Raw genomic sequence first — 11,358 nt, forward strand, 5'->3', positions numbered from 1 at the left:
GACTGTGGCTTCTGAAATATAGATTAGATTGTAATTGATTTATAAAAAATACACTGTCACTTGTTTTAGTTTAGCTTTTCTCTATTATTTGATAAGATGTTTTCAAACATCATGTGCTAAACAGAATAATGTTCAACTTAATATACAACACAGTACTGCTCTATTGAACATTATATAAACAGATATATATATATATATATATATATATATATATATATATTAGATTAGATTAGATTCAATTTTATTGTCTTTACACAAGTACAGGTACAAGGCAACGAAATGCAGTTTGGGTCTAACCAGAAGTGCAATAGCAGCAAGTGCAGGATATACAATGGTTCCGTAAGTGCAGTACATGGATATGTACTGAATAAATATAGAGTTGAATACTATTATAAACAGAATTTTCCAGATAGATTAGTCCTATGAATATGATATACAGATAACTATTATTGTGAACAGAATTTAAAGCTAGATATGTACTGAATATAATATACAGATGGCTATTACTATAAACAGAATTTTTACAGATATGTACAATGAACATAATATACAGATGATTATTACTATAAACAAAGTTTACAGGTGAATGTGTACTATGAATATATATACAGATGTTTATTACTATAAACAGAATGTGAGCTTAGTATACTAATGTGATATATATAGAATGTGATAATATACAGAATGTGAGCATAATAAACAGATGGTTATTACTATAAACAGGATTTTCAGATAGATATATGTAATAAGTAAGGCTAAATGAGCATTATAACAATGGATTTAAAGTAGTGCAAATTAAGTTGGACAGAAGCTATCCGAGTAAAAGTGCAATGGAAAGTAATTGCAGTGTAACATATTTCAGTTAAAGTACGGTATTGCAATGTATATGTAAACAATTGGTACTGTAAATAAACAGTCGGCAGTGCAAAATGATATTCTAGTCAGGTGAGTAGTGCAAGATGCATATGTAAACAGTTGTTACTATGATAATAGTCAGCAGTTCAAATTAACATTATAGCATTGCAAATAACAAATAACCAATAACAAAATGGAGTTAGGTGTGGGAGGGAGAAGAGAGATTATCAGTATATGAGGGGAGTGGGATCAGTGAGGGTTAGAGTTTAGTAAAGAGACAGCTCTGGGGAAAAAGCTGTTCTTTAGTCTGCTGGTCCTGGTCCGGAGGCACCTGAAACGCCTGCCGGAGGGCAGTAGAGAAAACAGTCTGTGGGCCGGGTGAGAGGAGTCCTTAAGTATGCTGCGAGCTCGGTGCAGACAGCGTTTCCTCTGGATGTGCTCGATGGCAGGTAGTTGAGTCCCAGTGATGCGCTGGGCGGTTTTCACCACCCTCTGCAGTGCCTTGCGCTCTGCAACAGAACAGCTCCCATACCACACTGTAGCACAGTTGGTCAGGATGCTTTCTATTGCACAGCGATAGAAGTTCACCAGGATAGTCGAGGAGAGCTGATTCTTCCTCAGTGTCCTCAGGAAGAAAAGGCGCTGGTGAGCCTTCCTGACCAGGCAGGAGGTGTTGGTTGTCCATGACATGTCCGCCGAGATGTGGATTCCCAAGAACTTGAAACTGGAGACACGCTCAACAGCCATTCCATTGATGTGGATGGTGTCGTGTGTGCCTCTTGGCTCTTTTCTGTAGTCCACGATGAGCTCCTTCGTTTTGGTGGTGTTGAGGAGCTGGTTATTTTCAGTGCACCATGTGGCCAGGTGCTTGATCTCCTCCCTATAGGCAGTCTCATCGTTGTTGCTGATGAGACCAATCACCGTAGTGTCGTCCGCAAACTTGACGATGGAATTAGATCCGTACACAGGCTTGCAGTCGGAGGTGAAGAGGGAGTAGAGAAACGGGCTTAGCACACAGCCCTGTGGTACACCAGTGTTGAGTGTGATGGACGTGGAGCAGGTGGAGCCAGATCGAACATTCTGGGGTCTGTTGGTCAAAAAGTCCAAAATCCAGTTGCACATGGAGGTGTTGATGCCCAGGTCTCCAAGTTTGGCTATTAGCTTAGTTGGGATGACAGTGTTGAATGCTGAACTGAAGTCAACAAACAGCATGCGTGCATAGGTGTTCTTATTGTCCAGATGTGTGAGCACAGAGTGCAGTGCCATGGAAACTGCATCCTCTGTGCTCCTATTGCTACGGTAGGCAAACTGATGTGAGTCCAATGTGGATGGCAGAGAGTCTTTTAGGTGTGCCAGGGCCAGCCGCTCAAAGCACTTCATTACGATGGGTGTGAGTGCTACAGGGCGGTAGTCGTTAAGGCACTTCGGGCTGGAGTGTTTTGGCTCTGGCACAATGGAAGTGCATTTAAAGCATGTTGGTACTGCTGCTTGGGCAAGAGACAGGTTGAAAATGTCTGTAAAAACCCCAGCGAGCTGCTCCGCACATGCCCTGAGTACGCGTCCAGGGATGTTGTCTGGTCCAGCAGCCTTGTGCCCGCTGATCCTGCTCAGTGCCTTGCAGACATCTGTGGAGGAGAGTGTGATTGGAGGGTGGTCTGCTGGGGATTTGAGCTTGGTGGCAGTTTCACTGTTGTCTCTTTCAAAGCGAGCATAAAAGTAATTTAGCTCGTTCAGGAAGTTGACATCAGTGGGTGCGGAGGTGGAGTGAGTGGGTTTGTAGTCACTGAAGGCCTGAATGCCCTGCCACATGCGTCAAGGGTCAGCGTTGGAAAAGTGTCCCTCTATCTTAAGCTTGTAGCAGTGCTTGGCCTCTTTGATGCCCCTTTTCAGATTTGCTCTGGAAGTGCTATAGGCTTGTGCATCAACTGATCTGAAGGCAGTGTTGCGTGTCTTCAATAGGAGTCGCACTTCCCTGTTCATCCATGGCTTCTGATTTGGGTATGTGGTGATCTGCTTCTGGGTTGTAACACTGTCAATGGTGGTATTAATATAATCCAGTACAGAGGAGGTGTAGCAGTCAATGTCCGTGTGAGAGTCACTGGTGGCTTGAGAGGCAAACATACTCCAGTCAGTGTGTACCCAGATAGCAATGAGTCGGCGGACCACCGTCGGTTCTCCGGCGGCAGTAGAAGCGTCAGAATGGCGACATCGCAAACACGTTGGACGGCGCACCGCCGGCGGCAGCCGCTTTTTAAAAGCGGCAGCCGCCTTCATACCGCCTTCGTTAAGCGGCCGGCCCGCGGGCCAATCGCCGTTCCGCCGCCTTTATATTGAAGGCCGTCCTTCCGCGGCCCGCCGGAGGCAAACGCTATTTTCGAGCGCTCTGCCGCCGCTTATTCTGGCTATATATATTTTTATTTATTTATAGCATGCAGTTTAGCAAGAATAATGATTGCTCAAACCAGACAAATTTACAATTGGCATTTTTATTCCACATTTCAAAGTACAGTAACTGTCATTTAAACAAGATATTTCAGATCACTGAAACATAACAGAAAAATAAATAAATCAATATACTAACATGCAGGTTTCCAATTCAATTTTGGTTAAACAGCCTTACAAGCAAATTACAACACTTACAATAAGTGTTCATATAAAAAGGACAGCTCTAGGGTAAAAAATTACCAGTAAACATTATGACAAGTAAAGAGGATATTTGATACCAAATAATGTGCAAGATACCAAATAAATAAAAGTATAACTACATTTACAAGCCATTTCTAACAATATGATAAGTGGTAGTAATTTATAGTAAAGCTCTGGAGTAGAATAGGCCATTATAACGGCAATGCTGACCTGTGGCACAAGGATTTACAAGCTTTATTTGAAAAAGAAAAAAAGAAAGTAATTTCCACAGTGAGTGAGTGTAGTCTGACACTTCTGACTTCTTTAGGGGTCTTGATTCTACTGACTGCAAGATAAAGAAAGGATTCCAGTTGTCAGTGATTCTGGGGTGTCAGTAGTCAGTCTAGTTTTAAGTGGTCGGCTGTGGGTCCCTCTCAGCTGTGCGGCGCCTTTTTCTGCCTTCACGGTCAGATGCTCCTTTCAGGTAACGCGTAACGTTAACCTGGACCGCCTCATCAGTGCATCCTGGGTTGCCGGGTCCTTCCGGATGGCTAATATAGAAAATACAGATCTGTCATTTAATTTGAATTGCATGAGGACAATAGGACATACACATCTACTTAAATCTAAAAAAAATATCCAACTTACTTTGAACAATGGTCTTCAGGAACATGTCTCTAAAACATGCTTTATCCCCTACACCAAGCTGAAAATCCAAAAAAGTGTTACAAATTACATTTCTCTGAAGCTTCTCATAAATAAATAAAAAATGTGAAAGGCTAAGGATTCAGACTGTAATATATGCAGTATACAATCTTAAATTTTACTTTATATCTAGGTCTACTACATGTACAGGTAGCCCCAGTGGGAATTAAACCGACAACTACAGGTGCTGTTTGCAAGTTGTGCCTAATTGCTCAGTGCAAGCAAACGTCTTCAACATTGTTTGTTGAACTTGTTTCACCTGCTCTTGAAGTAAGATTTTACAATTCGTATTTTTATATGTAATATTGTAGTGTTTATTATAAATGATTTATCTGTGCACTTCATTATTCTTTTAAAATTCATGTAGCCTTATAATCTTTAATCAAATACGTTACCCTTCCCTCCCCCCTCGAAACGACTTCTCTTCTCTTCCGGTCATGTGCTATGGTGCGAGGGCGTGGCAACTCCCCTCAAACCGTGCTATGAGCAGAGATGGAGAAGAGGAGCGCTAGAGTAAAACCCTGCCCTCCGTTCAATATACCGTTTCACTTTTAAATACGTCACAACACTGGAGAAAAGTCGTTTGTAACTTCCGGTTCTAGCCGACATCAAATAGGAGCAATAGTTTCCAAGACAAAAAAACTTCACAAATAACATCACTTACTTGTACTCAAACTCTTGGCTCTGTGAAGTGGAGTCTGGATTACTGGGGAGAAACCTGGTTGCGAGAAAGAGGAAACAGAAATTTGAAAATCTAATAAATGGTATAGTTTAGTGGCAGGATCACAAATCCAGCATCACAGCAATAGATTTTACATACCAGTTCAGCATTTTTCTGGTTTTCTGGAATCGATGCATCTTTCTAGAGTTTTTTTTTTCTTGAGACTTCCAAGATTCTAGAGTAGGGAATAATGAATGAAAGAGTCAGTTATCCACAATAAACAGAAAATAAATTACAGATGAAATACAGGAAAATCAAATACACAAGTCAGACCCATTTACCTGCTCCCTTCATGAACTTAAAATGATGTTTCTCCCAGGTGCTGTGTGGAGGTGTGCAGAGGATGGCTAAATTGTTGCCTTCGTCTTTTTGCTGAGATTAAATGGGGGCCAATGGCACATGCTCTCGCTGAGCCACTCTTGCGGAACCACTGCAAATGGCAGATCCTCCTCGTTGATAAACTGAACAATGTGAACCATCTAAAATAGAAGAACATTTTGCATAAAGTATACTTTTTGATTAATTTCCAGGCAAAATCAATAACATTAAAATGCTCACCCCTTTAAAAAAACGAGTCATTTTCACAAGTGGATCAACAGAAAACCATGTTCAGACAAACACAATCATATACATATACACACACATATATACATATAAACACATATATACACATTATATATAGCTAGATACATTTCAACATGTCGAACATGCTTGAATTCAGTGAGTAAAAAAGGCGAAGCAGCATGTGTTAGCTAACACTGTAAGTTAAACTAGACTAGCAGCATGGTTGTCGAATCAAACAAAACATAATTATGTTTAGTTAGAAAACAACACAAGTTATACTGATCAGTCTTTCTTGTCGTAAAGATTTTGCTAACGTTACCATTCCCACGTGGGCGGGAGAATTGTCCTTCAGGATTTGGTTACGTAAGTTAGTTAATTATTCGACTGACCAATACTATCTTAAACCACATACTGTAGTACTCACACTGGCATAAACATACGTAAATATAGTTAAAAGAAGAAAAGAAAAAACTAACGCCAGGAAGAAACTAAGTAACGTTAGCCTAACTAACGTTAGCTATGTCAGAAACATGACGGAAACTTTGTAAACAAGGCTAACTTACTAGCTTGACTAGTAAGGCAAGAACATATTTGAAAAAGATGAACTAAAAATGTAAAAAATGAACATAATATTGCGTAACACAAAAAGGAAAAATGTACTTACTTTAAAGATCGTAGTCAATGACTAGATAGGATATCCTCTCCAAATACTGAAATCGTGTGACGAGTGGCCACTGTTGTGTTGGTAAATCTGCTTCCGTTTTTTAGGTACTGCCCCTCTCGGCCGGTGGAGGTACTTCTCTGTTTGTGCTTTAATACTTTCTTAAACATTTGTACAGATGGCAAAACTCGCAATTGCAAATTAATCCCTTATACCTGTAAAAGGTCAAATAAAAAAAAAAAAATCGAGCTTGTAAAAAAATGAAAGACATAAACGAAATTTCCTGGGGTGACAGAGAGACAAAATATTTCTAAATATTTCACTTTATCTTTCAGGTCAAAACAGGGATTTTCATGTTTATTATAAATATTACCATGGTTGCAAATTAATAAAAAAAATCTAAAGCATACCCAAGCTTTTGGCCAAGTTGCAGATGTCTTTCACTGTTCACTGATTTCAGGCATTGGTGAAAAGTCTAACTTCATCCATTTATTCTGCTAAATTGTTCATACCATGAATGAAATATTTATTTTAAAACCTAATCAGAAAGATATTTATTGCCAAGTAAGTTTTACAAAAGGAATTCTTTTTGGACTATTTGTGCATCTCAATTGTGCATAAATCAAAGAAATGTAAAGAATTGTCACCTTAAGTGACTAAAATAATTCTATATAATTTACATAGGCATATCACTGAATCGCTTCAGAGTTTCAACGTAATTTAAATGTATTTTCCTAAACCTTATCATGGAATCAGACTGAGTCAAATCTGTTATAAACCCTAATGACTTTGGAGCAACAACAACAACAAAATTTGATATAATTCACATAATAATTATAATCGCTTTAAATGTGAAAGTTAAAATGCTGTCAGTTCCACTCATGCCAATGACATGGCTGGTCGATTTCAAAGCGGCTTGCCGCCAGCCGGCCGCGGTTCATTTAGACGGCGGCAACCGCCAGAGAGAATGAAGTCGGCGGCCCGGCGGCTGTTCGCCGGCGGCATCTCGCAAGAAATGGGAGTGACGTATTCGGCGGCAAACGTTTCATCTCCGCCAGCGGGGCGCACCTATAGCCGACAGTTTGGGGCCGGCGGCAAAAAGAAGCCGTGCCGATATTTTTTGCTATCTGGGTAGAAACCTTTCCTGGAGTGAGAAATCTGCCCCCGCAGGCCACACCTTGATGGTCTTCACTGATGGCTTCACGCGATTGATGAGAGGTGCATACTTGGGCGTGAGGAACAAAGAAAGGTGGTCTGACTGTCCCAGGTGGGGGAGGGGTGTCGCGACGTAAGCTCCAGCCATGCTTGTGTAAACATGGTCTAAAGTTTTGTTTTCTCTGGTGTGACAGGAAACATGCTGGTGAAATTTCGGTAGCACTGACTTTAAGTTTGAATGATTAAAATCACCCGCAACAATAAACGCAGCTTCCGGGTGGACGGTCTGTTGTTTACTGATGGTTGCGTGAAGTTCTTTCATAGCAAACTTGGCATCAGCATCCGGGGGAATATAGGCTGCAGTTATAATAGTGGAAGTGAACTCCCACGGTAGATAAAACGGTCTACATTTAACCATGAGAAACTCAAGGTTAGCTGAACAATGTCTCCCAACAATAGCAGAGTTTGTGCACCAAGCTTTGTTAATGTAAATGCACAATCCACCACCTCTGGTCTTACCGGAGCCATCTAATGTTCTATCCGCCCGGAATGTATGGCGTCCCGCTAGCTCAATAGCGTTGTCCGGTATTCCGCTGTTTAACCATGTTTCTGTGAAGATTAGGACATTACAGTTCAAAAGTCTCTTGTTGCATGTGATGTTGAGTCGAATCTCGTCCATTTTGTTCAACAGCGACCGTACATTGGCAAGGAAAATGCTGGGTAAAGAGAGCCTATGTGGTGTTAGCTTTAGCTTAGCTTTTAGTCCTCCGCGCTTCCCCCGCCTTTGTTTACGATCTCGACGCCGCCTGCGAGCACTTCCGCCCGGCCGGGCAGGGTGCATAGCCTCGGGTGTTCTGGCGATCTCAGGAAGCAGTCGAAGGTTGTCCATAAAACTGTTGGAAGTTCGTGAACCAATATCCAAAAGCTCGCATCGGGTGTACGATGTGAAGGCACAACTGTTCTGCACGAACAGACCCGAAATGAGCAAGAAAAATAAAGCAAAATTGCAGAATCTGGAGAGACCGCGAGCCTCGCGATGTATTCGCGCCGCCATCTTGATCTTGATATTGATCAAGATATTGATATAGATCAAGATATTGATATATATATATATATCCTAATAATGACTGCCATTAGTTAAGATATTAGAAGTTCTTACCCTTGCAAGGACCAGCAACAGGCTCCATTCTGCAGTCATCTGAGGACAGGCAAGCTCCTGTTGATTCTGATGCAATCTTGTCAGTAACTTCTTTGGACTGTTGTACATCATCTGGTGGTCTGTGGGTGGGTTCATCCCTTTTTCGTTTCCTCTTAAATCTGATACTCAGAGACGAAAGCAAAAAAATTTAGTCCAAAACAGTTTAGTTGGTTGTTAGACATAAAAACAATCTGGTCTGACAAATTATCTTTACAAAAAATGTGACATTACTTGCTATACATTCTTTGCATTTTGATGCATGTAATGTGATCCCAGTTAGCAACTAAAGGCAAAAGTGACAATATTTACCTCTCAAGTTTTGCATCGCCTTTGTTCATTTCACACTGGGTTGAGAAGGAAAAGACAGAAGGGACAAAGTCGGGACTATCGAATTCCATGGATACCTCTCCTGCCCACACAAAAAAAGTGCATTCTAGTGATTGAAAGTACGATAGAGTTTTCTAAGTTATATAACGTATTAGCCAAGAATTAACGTTACCAACCAAGCTTAGTCAAGTCATCTTCATATATATATATAACGTTAGCGCTTTTAACAATGTTAAAACAACGTTAGATTGGTCCAAAGCGGCTTTACAGTGATAATAGGAGATTAAAGTAACAGAGATTGTTTAGCTTAGGCTAACTAGCAAGACAATGTAACAAAATTGAAGGTAAGTTAGCTAGTCAGCAAGTTCGACTCAAACTTTTACTTATTCTGTGTTGTACAACTCATTATTTACCGTTATTTTGTTATTGTAAGCCAAATCGAGAGATGTAACGTTAACGTTATATGATTTAGCGTGACGGTAACTTACCTGATATGAAGAGTGAACCGCAGAGTCGGGCATTTTTAATTTGGTCCTCGTTCCAGTCGGCTCTTCTGATGGCTTGTAACCAAAGACGTCTGCGGTTGGCATTAAAGGGAGTGCGAGTTGATGGTTATTCGGTAAAATTTAAGACCACTGTTTACAGATTTCCGATTCTGGCATCCCACTGCACAACACGAGATTTTTCCAGTGGCGGTCTTTAGCTCCCGACATGCGCAGTGGAACCTGCGTGACGTCGTGTGACGTAGGGTAATAATTCCCCTATTGGCCACTGGCCTAGGTGGGTGTGGTACATCAATTATCCAATCCTATACAAGCACTCAGATCTAGACAAAAACACACAAAAAACAAAAACAAACAAAAAAAATAGCCCGGACACATAAGCACGCTAGCAACATCTATATACAGGTCCTTCTCAAAAAATTTGCATATTGTGATAGTTCATTATTTTCCATAATGTAATGATAAAAATTAAACTTTCATATATTTTAGATTCATTGCACACCAACTGAAATATTTCAGGTCTTTTATTGTTTTAATACTGATGATTTTGGCATACAGCTCATGAAAACCCCAAATTCCTATCTCAAAAAATTTGCATATCATGAAAAGGGTCTCTAAACGAGCTATAAACCTAATCATCTGAATCAACTAATTAACTCTAAACACCTGCAAAAGATCTGTGACAATTGGCGCGCTGTCAATTATGACACATTGGAATTGCGTGAAAATATAACGATATTCGAAAAAGTAATTTCAGGGTTCCTACATACTTTTTAAAGTCATATTTAAGGCTTTTTAAGACCTTTTTAAGACCTGAAGAAATCAAAATTAATAAGTACATTAGGGGTGTGCAATATTGACAAAAATATATCTCGATATTTTAAACTTTTGTTGACAATAATTAGATGATATTTTACTGATTGTGTTTTTGTGCTGGTGCAATGGCTGGTTTAGGCCTGTTGACAGCAGACTCACAAAGATATTCATATTTTTCATATTCTATGCAGTGGTCAGTTCACAGTAGTGACAGAAATAATTAATTAATGTGCAATATTTGCCACCTTAAATTGATTTCCAGGGGCATTTTCACCTATATATGGACATTTTTTCTAAACTTATTTAGAGTTATGCATCACCTTTTATGTCAAATACTAACATTCAAATTATTAAAATTAAATTATTCAGTAATTATACAGTAATTATGCTTATTTATACAATAATACTTAATTACACAATAATTATACAGTACCACCGTTACCAGTCAAATTAAATCATTCAATCAAAATCCATCTTTGCAGTGCAGAGGTGACACAGAAGCGGCATCAGAAGTGGCATTAATATTTACACTCATATTAAAGCTATGAGATTATTCAATATTTAAATATGAAATTATTTCTAGTTTTAACGTTTTAATTAAAGGGTACTTTAAATATGAAACTAAAACCGCCAGTAGGCGGCAGCAATTCACTGTCTTAATATCGTAAGCGAGTTGAGGGAGTCATTCATTCATTCAACCGATTTGTTCAAACCGGTGATTCATTTGGGAAAGAAACAAGTGATTGTTCATTGAATCGTTATAATGACTAGTTCAAAACCTGGATTTCAGTCAAGAAATCATCGCTGTCTGTTGCATTGAGACTCTGCTACGGTTTCATTTTGAAATTCTAGTCGGCGAAATAAAGGGAAAACAAACAATATTGACAATATGGTGTCTAAAAAGTAACTCACAATGTTAATTTATTTTTAATTGAACTATTGTATAACATAAATATATCACACTTGTGCACGGGAAAACGGCACTCTTACTGATGTGATATTCTAAAATAAGAACATAATATGATATAAATATAAGACAAAAACTAATTTGGGGACATAGGCCTACCTATAACTGCACTGAAACATCACGCAGTGAAAGCACGAGAGACAAATGCGATGTCAGCTCACAGTGCCTCGTACATCGTTAAAACAATGATTACAATATCATAGTAGACAATACACATCGCACACCCCTACGCACATAAAGAATGAACTTACGACTGAACTG

The 11,358-nt window shown here is 39.5% G+C and overlaps 1 long non-coding RNA gene across 1 annotated transcript; it reads right to left on the bottom strand.

Annotated features, from left to right (window-relative positions):
* Nucleotides 1-8,454: 8,454 nt before the first annotated feature.
* Nucleotides 8,455-9,443, bottom strand: LOC143749548 (uncharacterized). The gene is made up of 3 exons (XR_013207016.1): nt 9,300-9,443; nt 8,794-8,893; nt 8,455-8,603 (listed from the first exon to the last, which is right to left on the bottom strand). It is a non-coding gene; the product is annotated as an uncharacterized LOC143749548 (long non-coding RNA).
* Between the last annotated feature and the right edge of the window lie 1,915 nt (nt 9,444-11,358).

Source organism: Siphateles boraxobius, unplaced genomic scaffold (genome assembly GCF_051911475.1).
Source record: "Siphateles boraxobius isolate OS27281-9 unplaced genomic scaffold, OSU_SipBor_1 25, whole genome shotgun sequence".
NCBI classification, from domain to species: Eukaryota; Metazoa; Chordata; class Actinopteri; order Cypriniformes; family Leuciscidae; genus Siphateles; species Siphateles boraxobius.